This window comes from Choloepus didactylus, chromosome 3, assembly GCF_015220235.1.
Source record: "Choloepus didactylus isolate mChoDid1 chromosome 3, mChoDid1.pri, whole genome shotgun sequence".
Lineage (NCBI taxonomy): Eukaryota > Metazoa > Chordata > Mammalia > Pilosa > Megalonychidae > Choloepus > Choloepus didactylus.
The window spans coordinates 91,958,878-91,978,384 of record NC_051309.1 but is presented as its reverse complement, the minus strand read 5'-3'; the positions used below and the strand labels follow the sequence as shown (position 1 = coordinate 91,978,384).

Below are 19,507 nucleotides of genomic sequence, written 5' to 3'. Positions count from 1 at the left end.
CACCTTACATTTTCACCTCTAAAATTATGACAGAACATATGCTCATAGCTGCTTAGTATGGAATTAGTTTTAAATGGAAAAATATGGAAATAGCCTAAATGTCATCTACAGGAGACTGGCTGAATAAACTATGGTACCATCACACAATGAAATTATATGAAGCAATAAAGAAACAAGGAAGAGTTCTGGGTACTGCTAATGGAGTGATTTTCAGGACACATTGTAAAGTGAAAAAAAAAAGGGACAAATAAACCTGAAACTAAAAAATGGTTAACTATAGAGTGGGAATGGGTTAGAAAAATTATGGATGGAAAGGATTCTCTGAGTCTACCTTTTTATTGAGTTTTGACTTTAAACCCTGTCAATCTTTTACCATTCAGAAACTAAAATTAAATCCAAAAGAATGAAGAAGAAGAAGAAAAAGCATCCCTAGTTTGGGGAGTTCTCAGATCATAAGAACACGCATGGCCCATGCACAAAGGGTCGGTTGAAAGTTCTGGGGGACAAAGCCCCAGACCCCAACTTCCTCTTCCTTTCAAGGAGTCAGTTCTGAAGAAGGCTCTACATCATCTCTCAGAGTTTGCCCCATAGAATCAGGCCCCTGCTGCCCAGAGAAGTCACCTGGTCCATAAGCACCCTCCAATGGCTCTTCTTCTTTTTCTGTCTGGCTTCTCCACTCCTTCAACCTGCTTCCTTGAATCATCTCCCCCCAAACTACTTTCACTCAAATCCTTGTTTCCGAGTCTGCTCTTGAGAGCACCCAAACCAAGACACTTGAATCACTTTATTTACAAATTCATATTTTCTTTACTTTTTATTAATACAAAGACAAGGTATGATCCAACTGGGCCAGTTTGACCAGTGTAAGTTTGTGGTGATTTAATCACTGGACTAGAGCTTAAGGTAAGTTTTAGATAAGCTTTCTGGGAAATTGGGAACAAATGTGACTCCCTTCCCCTCTACTACTTGCTCTTTTTCTCTACCACTCCTGATGTAAACATTTACCAGGGCTTGCAAGTGGCAGGGATCTGAGGAGAAAATCTTTGCATAGCCTTTCCCCCCACTGTCCCTCAGAATCCCAAGAGCCAAAGAGAAAAATTACAAAGGTCTGAGCCCTCCATACTCTTGAGTCTGGGAGACTGAAAGGAAAAGGGAGTGGGGAACCTTCCTCCAAGCATCTCATCAGGAGAATGCAGGCCAGCATCTTCTGGGCCCATGAGGGGCTGCTGGCACTTAGGTTCTCCAGCAACTGAAATTAAACCTTGATGAGGTTTAAGAACCTCATCAAAGCTGGACTAAGGTAGCCCAGCTCCCTGAGAGAGGAAGCTCAATCAGAACACTCAGAAGGCAAAATAGAATAACAGAATGACTAGAGGATAGAGAAGAAAATTTGAATTTAAACAAAAACAACAATAATAAATTCATCTAAGCACGTTAAAGCAAAATAGCTAAACATGACTTTCTGGAGCTATAACATGATTTCCCAATTGAACAATTGAATAAAGGAATTGAAGGGCAGAGAAATCACTACTGAGATTTAAACTAGAGGTCTGGAAGATGAAATGGATGCACTATTCTAGGGCACAGAGCAAAACACAAAGACAAAAAATTTATTTCAGAAAAGAAAAGACACTTGGAGGATATAGTTGGAAGACATAATATATATACATGATAGGAGTTTTAGAAGAAGTAACAGAAACAGGTAGTAAAAAGACAACAATCAAACACATAGAAGAAAATTTTCCTGAGCTGAAGAAAAATCTGAGGCCAGAAGTGAAAGTTCTCACAGAATTCTAGATAGGGTGAGGAGAAAAGGTACAAGTTCAGGCATAGCCTGGTAAAATTTAAGTTAAAAAGAAAATTTTCCACACAGAAAAGAACAAGTTACCTACAATGGAAAAAAATAATAGAATTGTATCTGACTTCTCATCTCACAATGCAAGCTAGCAAGAAGTCAGTGGAATAACATCATGTTATGTCTCTTTTCTCAAAAAAAAAAGATAATCTAGATTTACATATTTATGCTGCTTTTTTCCTGTTTTAACATATAATTAAACCCATTCCACATCAGTAAATATGAATCTACCTAATTTTAAATTGCTGAGTGCTATTCCATGTTAAATAATTTTTAAATACTGAAACAAAAAGGAAAATTAGAGAAATGAAGACAACTATGTGTGGTCTTTGCTCAATATTTGTCTTTTCCATTGAGTCTTATTTTGCCTTGAATTTGCAACTTATTAATGAGTATATATAATTTTGGAGTATTAGCTTCTATTAGTGTTAAGTATCTTATATAGCATCTAATGCATAGGATTTTGTGCATTTACGGTAAGTAGTAGTTTACAAGGGATCAGTTTACTTTGTTTTAATCTTATGAGCATTGCATGAGCCTGATTTGGGGGCCACCAAAAAATGTCACAACCTGGATGAAACTAACTGTAAAGTCCCATGAAGTCCTATTTCTGGGACTTTTAAAATCCCAATCTAGACCTAGAATGTGTAGAAAAGTAAACAAAGTTCTCTTATAACACAATGAGAAGATATATTTTTAAGATTTATTTTATCAACAGAGGCCTGTTAGGTACCAAACACCAACCCTAAGGCAGAGAAATTCTCAGTACTCTTGGAGCAAGAGGCAGTCAGACAGATGAAATTATAATAAACCTGGTGGGGGCTATTATAGACATAAACAAAGTGTCCTGAGAGCAGAGAGGGGGAGAAATTATTTGAGTGGTGGAAGGAAAGTATAATCTCAGAGGGTTTTACATAGAAGATTAAATTTAGCATTGATTTTGAAAGAAGATTAAGAGTATGCTAGCAGGAAATGAAGAGGATAGTTCATGAAAGAATGGTTGGTCTGAAGGCGGAGGGGCATGAGAGAAGAGTGAGTTTGAAAATAGACGATCAATGCTACTGAAGAATTGCAGTGTGGGGTGTAGTAGTAGGAAATGAGGCTGCACATAATTTGGGATCAGTTGTAGAGTGCCTTGTAAGCCACAGAACAAATGTGAATTTCACCTTTCAGTCAACAGGGAGCCCACAAAATCTGTTTCAACAGGGGAATAGTGTGCTCAGAAATATATTTCATAAAGATAGCTCTACACAAAGTATAGTGGAAAGACTGGACTAGGGTAAGGTTGGGCAATAAAGCTACATCTTTTCTGCAGCTTTTCTGCTACTCTGGATGGTATATTAGTTTCCTATGGCTGCTGCAACAAATCAGCACAAACTTAGCAGCTTAAAACAACAGAAATGTATTATCTTAACATCTTCGATTGGGTCTCACTGGATTAAAATGAAGCTGTCAGAAAAGTGTGCTCCTTTCTGGAGGCTCTAGAGAGGAATCCATTTTATTGCATTTTCTAGCTTCTAAAGCCTGCCTGAATTTCTTGGCTTATGGCCCCCTTCTGTCGTCAAAACCAGCAATGGCCAATCAAGTCTTTCCCACATGGCTTCACTCTGATACTAACTCTTCTGCCTCCCTCCTCCACATGTAAAGGACCTTGGCCTACCCAGACAATCCAGGATAATCTCCTTATGTTAATGTTAACTGACTAACAACCTCATTTCCAGATGCAACCTTTATTCCCACCTGCCGTGTAACATAAGAGATTTCGGGATGGATATCTTTTCAGGGTCATTATTCTGGCTATCACAGATAGTGTCTGTTTTTTTCCAATGACATTTTCTCTTGGTTTTTGTTGAATTCCAGGACTACTGCTCTTTTATATGTATTGACTTTGAATTTAGTGCACTTGCCAAACTCATTTCTAAATAGCTCTAATGATATATCTGATGCCTCTCTTGGATATGCTATTTAGTCATTTTTATTATTCACAAAATATTCTTTTTCTATTTCTTTAAGGTGCTTGAATCTCTTACTTCTTTTTCTTGTCTTACCGAGTTGACTAGACATCTAGTATATCATTGAATAACGGGAAAACCACACACATTCTTATCGTTGCTGACTTGAACAGGAATGCTTATAAGGTTTCCAAATAACTATGAAGTTTAGGGGAAGTTTTTGACAGAATAATTTTAAAATTCCTCTCTTCCTAGTTTACTAAGAAATTCATAATTAAGTGTTGAATTTTATTGAATGCCTTTTCTCCATCTATTGAGAAAACTGTGTGGGATTTTCCCCTTAATTTTATAGATTTCTAAGTTTTGAATCATCCTTGCATTTGGTTGACATGTAGTTTTCTTTAGACACTGCTGAAAATATTTTGTCAATATGATATCAAGAGTTTTGCAACTATATTCATAAGAACACATTATAATTTTTCTTTTTCTATCATTATAGCCATTCTTAACATTAAAGTTATCCTAACTTCATAAGGTAATCTAGTTAGATTTTCTTCTTCTCTGAGTCTCTGATCCCAAGATAGGGATTGTCTATTCTTAAAGATTCCTGTAAAATTTGCCTATATATCTGGGTCTGGTGTCACCTGGTGATGGGAAAAGAAGGGAAAACATTTACCATTAATTGGCTTTCTTCTATGGTGACTGATTTATTCATGATTTCTCTTTGTTCTTAGTTTAGATTAATATTATTTTACAAGAAATTCATCCATTTATCTAAAATTTCAGGGTTTTGCTAGAATCTGGTCATACTACTCTCTTACAGAGTTTTTAATTTTTATATTATCTATAGTTTTAATGCATTGCATTCTCAATATTGTGGTTTGTGCTAGCTCCCTTTTTTTCTTGCCCATATCCAGATGGTGATTTCTCCTGTAGCTGCCTGCAGATGGTTTTGTGCCCTAGACAAATCTTCCTGTGAAAAAGGCAATTAGAAGGCACTGAAGAACAGAGCAGAAGGTCAAAGCACCTGAAGGAGGCTTTTTCCCAGAGAGAGACTGAAGTTGTGAAAGAACTTTGCAAAGAGGAGGCATTTAGTGATTTGAATAAATGTTTCCATAATAGTCCAGTCAAGTAACCCTCCAAAAATTATCTTCTGTGAATATGGAGTGAATACTATAATACCTTTTATCCCATCTAACTCCATATTTTATCTGGCATTTTTCAGTTCCTTATAAATATTTAATAAAGTGTTACTGAGGTGAGAACTTTAGACAATATAAAACTATTTATGTAATAACTTTAAGATTCACTTGTGATTGATACTGCAAAAGAAAAGCAATAGATAAAATTGTACATGACATTTAGTGTGTTGCTAAAAAAGCAATCCATATATCTCATCATTAAACTAACTGAGAGAAATTGATTGCTTATAATAGCACTGCTGGAGACATTATTAGTTATTGAAAGTGGAAACGGTGAACAACGTAACAAGGAACTAACAGTAGAAAAGGAAAAGATATATACTAGGTGTGCAGTATTATGTAAAAAGAGGAATTTACTCCATCATAGAATATGCAGGAATTATGTTAAAATGGGCATTCCTCCAAGTCTTTCAATAACAATAATGATGTGATAATTTCCAGAGACAGAAAATAGAAATGCAGATGGTTTATAGAAGAACAAATTGTAGGTAAAAGCAACATACACAGATTAGGACACCTGTCATGACAGCTCTCAAGTAGAGCAAGTGAAGGCACTGTAACTGTGACTTAGGACAAATCTCTGAGACAAACACCAGCATTACAGAAAAAAACAGAATCAAGCAACCTGAAGAGTGGAGAAGAGGATCTGTCAAAACAGGAAAAGAATTCACAGGAGGAAAAAAAAATAGTAAATAAGCAAACATTTCAGAATAACAGATACTCTGGGCATTTATTATGTTAGCACCCCATAAAGCATGTATTCTTCTGAGAAATTCTCATTTTAACATGAGGCTGTGGTGTTAGATGAGGATGACAGAGTCCCACCTTGCTGGCTAGAATGTAGGCATTTAGTTGAGCTGAGTTAATCAGACCCCAACACTGAGATCAAACAAACTTGTGCTAGGTAAAGAGAATTCCTTTCTATTAGACTGCAGAGATTTGAATGAATGAGGTTTTACCACAGAAACATTTCCTTGCTTGAAGAGAATGCAATCTCAGAGAAAGAAGCCATCATGCCAACAGGAAAAAAAAGATAGATGATAGAGAATCCTGAAAGTGATCAACCCAAGTCTGGTCGTCTCTAAAGTTATTTCCATAGTAATCTTTCCTACAGTTTGTTTATATGCCCAATAAATGTTTCATTGTATTAAAGCTATTTCAAACTGACTTTCTGTCTTTTTTCATCAAAGACTCCAGATGCAGATATACAACCAAGTCTTGTACTAAAGTATTAAAAAATACAAGAAACTTTAAAAAGAAAAAGGAACAAATTCTAACCAGGGAGCGTTTAGACAGCTGGACACAGGAGAACTGAAAATCAAACTTAAAGAAAATGTTTCTCTTTAATTGTGGTGTACTATGATTCCCCTCTGTTTTTGTAAGTAGGGTAAAAATCATGGTTATCAGACAGATAATGGAGCATTAGTATTCCCAACAGCCAAAAAGAACACTAAAGTAAGAATTCCCACATGGCTACACATGGAAGCAAGTGGGTAAAGATTTATGCTTCCTCCAGTGGCTGAAACTGTTCTCGGTCATTCGGGATGCTATGCTTCCACTTGATTAAAAGTGTCCATTGAAAGCTGACAGCTACTTCTGAATTGATAGTACCAAGTAAACTTCTTTCTCAACTCTCTTTTAGAGTTATATAGCAAATTCCCTGTGGAATCACCTCGTGATTGAGATATCCTGGTGAATTAGTGAAAGTCCAGTAGCAATTACTGTGTGGATAGTAGAAGGTGAAACAAGAGGTGTGATGCAGACAGAACAACCAAGATCTGCAAAGTAGAGACAAATTCAAACTGATACAAGGGCAGGAAATGTTTTGCATAGCCAAGCGGAATTTGTCAAGATGGTTTGCACACTTAACCTGGAGAACACACTCAAATTCTTGTTGTATATTCTGTCCTCTGTAGTGTAAACAATTGATGGAGGTATCTGAATTAGCCCCTGATACACTTGAATGTCTTTGTGACAATGAGAAATTATTTAACCTCTCTCTGTCTTGGTTTCTTATATATTAAAAAATGGCTCATCCTTATCATAAAATATTTAATATTCCTAATTTCTATTTGTTACATGTAAATTAAATACATTAAACAAGCTTTTCGGCCAGGCATAAGGCTCCCCAAACTTCATGTCATATTCACAACCCATAATGCTAAGTTATGCAAAGGATCCCCTGAATTTCCAAACAATCCCTAGTCATGATGAATTAAATTATTGCTTATACTTTTTATAAGGTATAGTAATCTCAAGCATTCAGTAGTTGAGTACACTGATGGCATTTTCAACATGTACAATATACAAATAATAATGGCACTGAATAAATGAAATTTAACATTTAATGAGAAAGTATGGGCCAGGTAGCAAGTAAACAAGGGTCTCTCTAACACCACAATAAAAATAACATAAATAACAATAAAACAAAAAGAATGGCTAATATTGATTTGTACAGATTATATGCCAGGTATTTCGCTAAGCATTACCTCATTCAATCCTCACAATACTATGAGATAAGAACTATAATCATCTACATTTTATCGTTAAGTCTTAGTGAGGTCAAGGAATTTGAAAAGGTCACATGGTTAGTAGGTGGAGGAAATAGGACTTTGGGACTTGGTCTCAGTCTATCTAACTCCAAAGCCTTCATAGTACCATGTTGAAGGCTTTCCTGGATGACTAAAGACACACATAATTACATCTAAAATAGAAACAATTTTCAATTTTATTAAATTCTAATTACACAGAGATCCTTGTAAGAGAGACTTAAAAATCAGAATCCCTATTCTTTGCCTGAGCTGTGGCAAATACAGTTTTTAGAATTATTTTTAAAAATTTTATAAAAATATCTTAAGTTTATCCTACTAAATTACTGGAATGGCCAAAATTTATTCTAAAGCAATTTTCATTTTCAAAAAGAGATTCTTTGTATTTTGTGGGTGGCAGTTAGACAATTTTATTTGAATTACCACACTACAAGAACTCACATAGAAGAAACAGACTATTACCAGGACAGGCAAACAGACATGTTTACACAATACACAGCTCCTACACAGCCAGCATTTTACCAGAGCAGAGACATGGATTCTCCTTTCACAAGAAAGAATTGTAAAGAGAATAAAGACTCAGAAGAGAGAGAGAGAGGAGGGATATATTGAAGAGATATTGTTATGGAAGTGATAAAGCAATAGACATAAGAGGAAAAGCAGGGTAAACAGAGCAGACGGAGAGCATGTGGAAAACCTGGGAACAAAGGAGAAAGGGAGATAGCAGAAGACAGGTGGGGGTGGGGTGGAAGGGTGAGTGGGAGGGAAAGTATGCTGAATATGTGTGAAGGTGTGAAATGTTGTCTTTCTGTTAATTGATAAGCATGACACATTTTCTTCAGGGTTTCAGTGCCAGCTTAAACAGAATGAAATAAGACACACATTCCATGGCACTTTCTCATAATGGTAAGTATCCAGTCAAAAACCCAAAGGAAGAAAACACTCATAAAACTCTAAAACTCCTTCTCTCTCTCCCTCTTTCTCTCTCAATTTGGCAATCTTTTCTATGAAACAAAAGAGCAGTGTACACTGCTATCACTTCATTTTAAAGAGTCACTTTTAAGACCCACCACACCACACGCAATACTTGATCACCATCAAAGTTCAAGTTTCCGAGTGCCAAGAGCTAAGTGTGCTGTGGTTTGATCTTTTGAGAAATATTTCTGGTTAGTTAAGTTCAAGGGCCATAAATTTGGAGGCACATCTTGTCACCACTCTATGTGTATGTAGAATAACATATTTATTGAGTAGGGCTTTCCCAGCAAAATATATAATTACAGCAGCCTATAATACAAAAGTACCCTTTTAAAATGTATTATATTAATTTATATATCATGTATTAAAAAACCAGGGCCTTCACACAACAATCCTCAGGGTTCAGACATAGTGAAATCATCCTTTAATACACGCAAACCAGGAAGCAGCATCATGAAAAAACAGTATGAAAGATGACAGCATAAAAGGAGCAGATCCAAACCAGATTTTTATTGTGCTTTAAGAATAAACATGCTTCCAGGTTACAGTAGATGAGCACTTCAAAACACATGGATAAAGAAAGAACCATGTGTTCTACAGGTACTGCTTCAACAGTTTAATATATGGATAATTTTTGTCCTCTTTTTGTAGCATGTTGTTACAGAAAGTTCTTACATGTCACCTATATTTTAAATGTATGTATATGTCTTTTTATCATGCAAATACTCCTTTTCCTTACACTTTTTTTTTTTTTTTTACCAATTAAGAAATTTCCATTTGGGACACACAGATGAAAGATAAGACTAAAAAGTAGAATGTTATAAATGGTAAATCAACTGTACAGTTAGAAAGTTCTCCCAAACTTCATACAATGGAGTGATCGCTAATTGTAGGGACAGACTAGAGAATGCCTTTACGGAGGGTTAGGACTGGAGCCAGGTCAGATAAGATTCAGACAAGTTGAGAGGTGAGAATTCCAGGCAGGTAAAGCCCAGCAGTGGGAATGATGCTGGAATGTGGGAGGAAGACAGTGGAAAAAGAGGTCTATGGGGAAGAATTTACAGAAAAATAAGATTGAATGGTTCAAGTATGGCAGTCAAGTCACAGCAAGAAGCCAATGTAGATTCATTGAGAGGGGACAGACATGAGGAAAGCATATTGGTGCCAGACAGAACTGGCACCAATAGGTAAGATGCATTTAATTGCAGCAAAGGACAAAAGTAGATTAAACAGTTGCAAAAAATATAGCAATAATCCAGGCATCAAACGTCAAGGGCCTGGAGAAGGGTGATAGCAATGGGAACAAAAGGAAGGAATATTCCACAAGATGAATTACCAGAGCTTAGAGAGAGGGTGCTGGAGTTTAATCTTTAGGATCTGCATTTTGTTTCTCTTTTGGCAGGTGGTAACAAACCTTTTCTAGTCTTTCAACCTTAGGTTAAAATACTTAAGAAAGGGGCAGAGAGAGCTTTAATTCAGTAACAGAAAATTGCTACTGTAACCTCCATAACAAACCATTCAATCATGCAAATTTTTCTCTTAAGGTGCTGACTCTCTTTTAAAAAGTTAACATTTTTTATGCATTATCTTCTTTGATAATAATCTTGCCCTTGTCCATAACATTATTTGCTTTGGATATTTTAGAAATAGGATTGCAGAAAAGATTTTTACATTTTTCTCTATCTGCTTTACCCAAGAGGGATCACATGATCAATATGAACATATATTTTAATTGAGAGCTGCTTTCTATATGGTATAAAAGCTCAGTCCTGAGGTCATTTATCTGGAAACTTCAAAAATCTGAATCATTGTTAATTACCTAAGAATAGGCAAAAGAAAAAGAAGTTTCTTAAAAAAGTACTGAAAAGGCAAGAAAGATATGAAAATGTCCGTGGATTAACACATCAACTTTATTCATAAGCAAAGACTACAAGCATCTCCTCAAAATTTACTTCCTCGTATTCAGACTGTTTTCTACTAAGAGTAGCTATGTACATTTTCAGGCCAATGAAAAATGGAAATATAGAAAGCAGGAAGAGTAGGGACTTCCCGTTCATTCCTTGATTCATTTATTAAACAACCGTTCATTGAATAGCTATACTTATGCTATGTGCCAGCTACAAAGACAAATAAGAACCTGTCCCTGGCTGAGTAATAGCAAAATCATTGATCTATGTAGCACATTATAAAGTCCTTTCATTTAACATGTGAAAGTCTCCAACAACCCTGTGAGAAAGTTAGGAACTATTTTCATTATTTTTAGATCATAAAATATAATCATGGAAGGTCTGTTACTACACATATCTCATAATGCTCATGCTCACCACTATTTCTTTGGTCATTCTCTTTCTTCAGGTGAGAACACTATCAGTTACTCATTCAGATATTCATGTCATTTCTAAATATTTACTGAATACTTACTCTGTGCCAGGTATCAAAAAGCATTGGGATAAAGACTGTGCAATAAATGATATCATTGTCCTCAAGAAGATTACATCCCAGGAAATAAAAAAGCAAATAAGTAAAGAAAAGTGACCAGGGTCCGACAGGAGACCCAATGTGTCGATGTGCAGTTCTCTGGACTTCCCCCATCCAAGCAAACCCTGTCTTCTAAGTTTAAGTCCCCCCTTTGCCGTATAGCTTTTCAAAAAATCTCAGTTCACATTTATTTGGTTTTCTCCCAAATTCCCAACAATCTACCAAATTTGGCCCTTTATTGTATATGCAGTTTTACATTTCCATTGTTTTAAAAGTGTGTGTTGATGACTGGCCCTGATTTCTAAATTCCACATGGACAAGGATAAAGTCTTAAGTCCATCCATTTTACTCTCTGAGGGCTTGAGCATTCCACCTCTGAGCAGATGATTAATAAATATCTATTGCCTGATTTATATGCATCATGTAATGTAGTTGGAACAACATATTTTGTATAGCTAATAGTGACTAAGATAAATTTCTTTAGAACTTGTGGGAAGGAAATGTGGAAAAAGTAAACACTTAGTCCTCACTCAAAATATTCCTAATTGGTTTGGTCATTTGGTAACTACAGGTTGGCATTAGCTTCATTTGATAATAATATGCATTCTCAGTCATAGAATAGTCAAAGTATTTTCCAAGGTCATAAATTATTTTTTGTCACCACCCAGTAACGTATATTTAGTCCCTATTGGGACCATACTATTAAAATGAATGCTGTGAAACAGTGGACATCTCAGTACCCAATACTACTGAAATTTAGGACTGCCATAAACATCTAAATTGGTGCTGTCCCACAGAAATATAATGGAAGCCACATTTAAGCTTTTCTAGTATGTCCATGAAAAAAGTAAAACTAAAGAGGTGAAAATAATGTTAATAATATAGTTTAAATCCAATAAATCAAAAATGTATCATTTCTACATGTAAACATTTACAATTACTGAGATATTTTACAATCTTTTTTCATACTAAGTCTTAAAAATACAGTGTGTATTTTATACTTCTAGCACATCTCAATTTTACTGCTAGATTTTTATTGGAAATACTTAATTGGTGTTAGATTTCATAAATTGTACTGTTTAAAAAATATATTCTCAGACCTACATTGTTCAAAAAATAATTAATAGTTTTCCAATAATTGAAGGGTACCCATTTTTAAATTTATATAAATTAAAGTTGAGTAAAATTAAAACAAATTAAAAGCTCAGTTCCTCGGTTGCCCTAGCCCCATTTCAAATGTTCCATACTGAACAGGAGAGACCTAGATCAATCTCATTCACATTTGCTCTTCAGCAATAATCTTTAGGTCCCACGTTTCTTTGTTTTGTTTTGTTTTATACTTTGTCGTTTAATGGGGCTCTCCTTTAAGAGGTGGTAAGAGGAGATAGTCAGATAGCTAATGTTCTGGAAGGGCTGATATGGGTTCAGCCAGCGGTGCAAGATAAGTGCAACTCTCTTCAATTGGACCCCTTGAGAATGTGGCTTTAATTTTTCATGGCTGCAAATATTTAGACCTTGAATCATCACCATAAACAGCAGGAAGAAAGGGGATGAAAGGGTGATAAATGCTTTCTAGTCTACCAGGTGTTTTTCTCCCACTCAAAAGCCATGTGAGTACTTGTTAGTGATAGTACATGTTGTTGTCTGAATGATTCTAAAACAGAGCATTTCATTAATACTAAATTAAAATATGAGGTTTGTTTATAAGATTACAGTCCTGAAATTCAAACAGGTACAGTGAACTTAACTTACATACCCATCCTATCATGGACTGCCCTTTTAATCTAGTCAACTCAGAAAGCTATATATTCATTTTAACAATGCTGCCATTACCAAAATATGTGTTGATATAGTCCTTCAAATATTGGTACATGTTTTTACTCTACATTTGGTTATGTGTGTTTACTCTAAAACTATAAATCTAAGCTAGATGTCATTCTGAGCAACATCTAGTAAGTAGTAACAGTTTAGTAAGAACTACTAACACCAATAGGCTGAGACATATAGGAATAAGCTGTGGAATAAATGTGGCAAACTTATCTGCTAGGTTTCTTCTCTGATCTCATAATCTAGTGAAATTCTAAGTTTTCTGAAGCAAATGACAGAAAAATGAATGTATCACATTATTTGAGAAGAATAAGTTCTTAATGATATATTATTTTCCTTTCCAGGTACCTTTCATGTTCTTAGGAATGTAGATAAGTGCTTATTATTTATAAATAGTTGTATTTTGTTTTTCACAAAGGAACATGTTTGGGGGTGGAATTTTTAGTAAATGTTCTTACAGTTTAGTATACAGAAGTCTTACTTGAGGAATTTGTCACAGTGTACAGGGTCCTACTCCCAAGATTGTCTAGGCTTTAGGGGAGAAAGGCACTCTTTGCTCTCTTTACTCTCTTGTGGCCAATAAGGCATGACAGGTTTGTGGAATTCCCCAGTTGGAGTGGGAATCATCACATCTAAAGGCTGTTCTGAAGCACAGCATGGAGTCATTCTGCTCCGGAACCCTCTATCTTTCCCCACTACTATACCTGAAAAATTTAGAATACCAGAGTAAGCAGGTCTCAGAGAAAAAGAGTCACAGCACAAGCCTTTTGGGTCACTTTCTGTCTAATCTTGTGTTAAAGGAGCAAAAGGTAACTGCAAAGCACAAAAGTGGCCCATCCCAGCTCACCAGAATACAAACCACGTCAAGATTTGGTGTTGGAAACTAACCCAGGTGTTAAAGATGGCCATTATTTTACTGTGTCCTTAATTCCCCTCTAGTAGGTGTATGGACGAGATTCAAAACATTAGTCACCTCTGACACATTAACATGGATACTGTGCAAAGAAGTATTTTGTTTCCTCACAAAAAAATCTCCTTGTCCCTGTCACCAAAGAAAAGAAAAGAAACTATTAGACTGCATGATAGCTTTTGCATTTATTTTACTTGAATAAAAGGACTAAACACTTTTCATTAGCAAATTTCAAGGAAAAAGGAACTCAACCATAACTACTCTTGTTTCATTTAGATTAGAAATTAAAAAGAGAAGAAAGGGAATTAAATGCTGGAAGAGACCCAAGTGTACAGCAAAAATGTGGTGTGTCCAGAGACTCATGCAATAGTGTAATTAAAAAATTAGGGATGTGGTGCTGCGTTTCTTAAATTAGCATAAAAGCACTGGTTCTGTAAATATGCATTATTAATGTTGACAATTTGTAGCAGTTTGGGCAACAAGATAACAATGCATTTTGCATTTATATAGTTATTTCAAAGTGACTTCTCTCCTCCAATTAATCTTGATAAAATCTCTGAGAAAAATGTGTTATTTTCCAGACATAGAACTTAAAGCACACAGAAGTTGTTTTCCCAAAGTTACAACATATGACTTTGAGAAAGTTGAGATGTGAAACCATATTTTTAGGCTCCACAAAAGCACATGACTTAACACCCTGATGGGGCTACTTAGGAATGGATGGGATAATGGGACTTAGTCAACATCATCTATGACTAATAAGCTCACTTGGTTAAGTTCATTCCAACCCCCTTCTCCCTTATGTCCTTTTTTTAATTAGTCACTAAGTTTAGTCATTTTAACCTTTTCATATTTTTTTCACTCCATCCCCTCCTCTCCATCAGCGGAGTCCAAGTTTACACTTGGACGGTTTATCAAATACCTGAATAGTCTCATAATGACACTATTTCTTTGCATTATCTACATTATCTACATTCCTAAGAAAATGAAAAAGGTACATGGAAAGGAAAATGAATATATCACTTTGCTCTACATTTGTTTACTCTACATTTGTTTACCTGTGTTTACTCTAAAACTATAAGTTAAATGTCATTCTGAGCAACAGGCCACCATCGTGCTTTGCACTACCTGAAATCACTTATTTCCTTCTTTGTACAGTTGTAAAATACACAAAATTACTTATTTTCTTCTTTATCTACTCAGAAACTTCATACTCACCCCTCTCTATTCTGTTTGTAAAACATTTCTCAGGAAGGATAGACTTTGGATCTTTCACCAAAAAACATTTTGGTTAATATCAATTTCCCAAAAGGTTTTTGAACTTTGACCAAAGTGTGGCTAATAATGGCCATAGCTAGGAATCTGCAAAACTCACATGAAAATATACCTGTGATGGTTAATAACATTTATCAGCTTGGCTAGGTTATGGTGTCCAGTTGTTTCTTCAAGAAAGCACTGGCCTGATTGCTACTGTGAGGGTACTTCAGGGATGGATTTGCATCCATAGGCAGTTGATTGCATCTATAGCTGATTGCATCTACAATCAATAAAGGAGAATGACCAGAGCAAGGGAGTCTCCTCATGCAATCAGTTGGTGTTTGTAAACCCAGAACTGATGATTTCAGAAGTGAAAAGAACTCCTGCCTATACTTCAGCCAGTCAGCTTCTCCTGGGGAACTCAACTTCACCTTCAAGGGAGTTTTCCAACTTGCAGCCTGCCTGTAGAATTCAGACTTGCCAATCCACATAGTTATGTGAGCCAATTCCTAAAATAAATCGTGGAGATCCAAGATGGCGGATTCGGAGAGACAGAGCAAAATTCTCCTCCATGAAAAACACTACATGAAGGACAGAAAGTGCTCCAGAATGTTAGTTCCAGGATTCCACCTGCTGGGCAGGAACTTCTACACCCACAGTGAGTGTGTACTTGGAGAAACCAAGAGGCTGCATTTGGAAATGGGTGAGTGTTCAGCCCAAAACACCGCTGGGGAACGGCTGGCCGGAGCGAGCTAACAACGCCAACTGGTGTAGCCTTCCATGCCGTGGGCACCCTCCTTAATACCTGGTGTGGGTAATAACTCTTTACAGACCTGCGGCCAAGAGCCTCTATGCCAGGAACTGGCTGTTGGAGCAGGCAGACGATCGCAGAAGGGGGTAGCTTTCCATGCTCATGCAGCCATCTTTGCAGCTGGCTGGGAGATAATCTTTCACAGCTCCATGGTCAAGAGCTTCCTTGAGGGAATTTGGGATTCAGTGGGCTTGTGAGGGTATCCATTCTTCCTCCATGGAAGCCTATGGTGTGCATAGCCTAGCGGCAGGGTGCCACAAGGAAGTGCCAGGAGCCTTCCCTGAAACCCAGGGACACATGGGCACCTGGCAGAGAGGGATTGTGGGACAATTGAGCTGGACGGTGAGATGTGCAGCTCTGCAGTCCCAGAGTACTCCATCCATAGCCCCGGGAATAGCCGGGACTACTGTGTTCTGGAATGGACTTCCTCCCAAACTGCACAGGCCACACCTCCCACCCACAGGACTGGCAGTCCCCAGTGCACATGGAAAATTGGTGCACTGATTGGACCTCCACATAGTTTGGACCCCCACACAGTACACAGATGAAGCTGAGGAGAACTGGCTTGAGGGTAAGAGGTTGTTCAGGATAGCCTTCTGCTGGTAGGTCAGGGAAAGTGCATTCCACCAGGCTGTAGCTCTGTCAAATTATAGATAAATGTTCAAATAAGCTTGCATATCCTAAAAGAACCCTATCAAGATAAGCAAATGCCAAGAGGCCAAAAACAACAGAAAATTATAAAGCATATGAAGAAACCAGAAGATATGGATAACCCAAAAATCCAAATTAAAAAGCCAGAGGAGACACAGAACTTGGAACAATTAATCAAAGAAGCACACAGAAACATCAATACCATGGCTCAGGATATAAATGGCATGAAGGAGACCCTAGGAGGGACATGAAGAAGACCCTAGGAGAGCATAAAGAAGAATTTGCAACAGTTTATTTTTAAAATCGTGGATCTTATGGAAATAAAAGATACTGCTGGTTAAATTAAAATGATTCTTGAGACATAAAACACCAGATTTGAAGAGGTAGAGGAACAAATTAGGAAACTCAAAGTTAGGATGATGGAAAGTGAAAGCACAAAATAACAAACGGTGAAAAAAAATTGAAAAATTTGAAATGGATCTCAGGAAAATGATGCGCAACATGAAGTGCACAAATGTTCCAGAAGGGGAAGAGGGAAGAGCTAGTAAGAGTATTTGAAGAAATTATTGGGAAAACTTCCCAAACCTTCTAAATGACATAAATATGCAAATCAAAGATGCCCAACGAACTCCAAATAGAATAAATCCAAATAAATCCACTGTGAGACATATTCTTATCAGATTGTCAAATGTTGAAGAGAAGGAGAAAGTTCTGAAAATAGCAAGAGTGAAGCGATTCACCACATACAATGGAAACAGCATAACACTAAGTTCTGACTACTCAGCAGCCACCATGGAGGTGAGAAGGCAGTGGTTTGACATATTTAAAATCCTGAAAGAGAAAAATTGCCAGCCAAGAATTTCTTATCCAGGAAAGTTCTCCTTCAAAATTGAGGGAGAACTTAAAATTTCACAGACAAATGGTGAGAGAATTTGTTAACAAGAGACTTGCCCTTTAAGAAATATATATCCTATATATCCTATTTGTTCTGTTGCTCTGGAGAACCCTGACTAATACAATACCTTAGAACCTGTTGTGTTAGCCTTGACATTGTTGCATGGCTATTTTTATTAATAAATTGTTTAACTTTATTCTTGTGAATAAAACCTGTCCAATATGACATGGCACATACTTGTGGTCCAAAGGTGATAAATAAATCATGCAAAAGATTATATAACTTGCTTAAAGGCCAGAGTTGAAATCCACTTCTTCAAGGGAGTTTTTTACTCTGGATTATGAAAAGTAAACAAATAATACTCCCATCATACCAAGAATTCCCCTGCACATATCAACAGTGATTGGGATGGACCTATTTCTACTATCACATGGTGATACTTACAAGCTGTTACTACCTTAGAATTGCTTAGCTAGAAAGATAAATGAAAGCTGAAAGCTTGCCTAGATCTCTGCTGACAAAGGATGACAATATCATATCAATGGCTCTCTTATTAAATCTCACTAAACACCTGTAGCATCTTCTTCTTCACGGTTCCCAATAACTAAACATATGCCCTTCATAAGCCAAGAAGTAAAAAATATGTTGGTACTTGTGTAAAAGAAAACAGAATTTGGTAACCACTAAGTGTGACTAATAGTGGAAAAGGCATTCACTAAAATTCACTGTGCTGTTTAAGATTAAAGATCAAGATCTCACAACAAGAATAACAGTAGTCTAACTACCTCACACATTTTTCAGGGTTTGCAAGCTACCGAATCAAAATGAAACACACACATATGTGATACCATTAAAAGAGTATAATTTTCTTTCACTATCCTAGAGAAATGATGCTAACACTCTCATAAAGTATGACAAAGGAGGGAAACCTGAGCACCGAGCCACTATCATACCTCTAAGTATCAGAAAATGCTTTTAACACCTATCATGTTACAGGGAATTAAATTCTAGCACACTATTAAAAATACATCCTAATAGAAATCAGTCTCCCCTCATATCTGAAAATTCCTGATTAATAACAATAAACATTTTCTGTACTTAATTGGTACTAGTCTTGGGCTCCCCCTCCCTCTTTTGGCATTGCCCTCCCTGCACATGTTTCCTTCTTCACAGAAACCCAGATACAAAGCAAGAAAAGAAGGAAGCACTAAAAGACTGTTATATTCTGTAGTTTACAGGTCTTACCTTTCAAAAAGACAAAATGGTATACCAGGTTGGAGTGTGTATTTTTGCTTAGGTCACTCCTAATCTTAGGACTTTTTATGAAATTTTATTTCACTGTTACAGAAACTTGTAAAAAAAAGTGGTTTCTGTTGCTTTATTTTATATATGAATGACTTAAAGCACAAAATTAAAGATACTAAGATGGTAAAAACATAAAATGATTTTATACCATCTTCTCATTAGGAAGTATCATCTCCTCTTGCTTTCACTTTTCAAAACCCAAGGGTTTGAAGATATCAAGTCTTACCACTTTTTAACATAGGAATAACTATGTAACAGAGCTCTATTTTTGTTCTCATTTTTCAGAAGAAACTAAGGCCCAGGGAGATTGTTCCAGTTTGTATATACATTATGCCCCCCAGAAAAAGCCATATTCTTTGATGCAATCTTGTGGGGGCAGATGTATTAGTGTTGATTAGGTTGGAATCCTTTGATTGTTGGAAATGTGAGTCACATGAAAACGTGACTCAATCAACTGTGGGTGAGACCTTTGATTGGATAATTTCCATGGAGGTGTTACCTCATCCATTCAGAGTGGGTTTTAATTGAATCACTGGAGTCCTATAAAAGTGTTCACAGACAGAAGGAGAAGCTGCAGCCAAGAGACACATTTTGAAGACAGCCATTGAAAGCTGACATTTTGGAGAATGCCATTTTGATACGCAACTTGGGAGCAAGCAGACACCAGCCACATGCCTTCCCGGCTAACAGAGGTTTGCTGGATGCCAATGGCCTTTCTCCAGTGAAGGTACCCTATTGTCGATGCCTTACTTTGGACAATTTATGGCCTTAAGACTATAACATTGTAACCAAATAAACCCCCTTTATAAAAGCCAATCCATTTCTGGTATTTTGCATAAT

General features: G+C 36.5%; 1 protein-coding gene across 3 annotated transcripts in view; it reads right to left on the bottom strand.

Moving 5' to 3' along the window:
* ARHGAP24 (Rho GTPase activating protein 24) overlaps positions 1–19,507 on the bottom strand; it is a 551,069-nt gene that overhangs the window by 512,979 nt on the left and 18,583 nt on the right. The gene's annotated exons all lie outside the window — the stretch shown is intronic.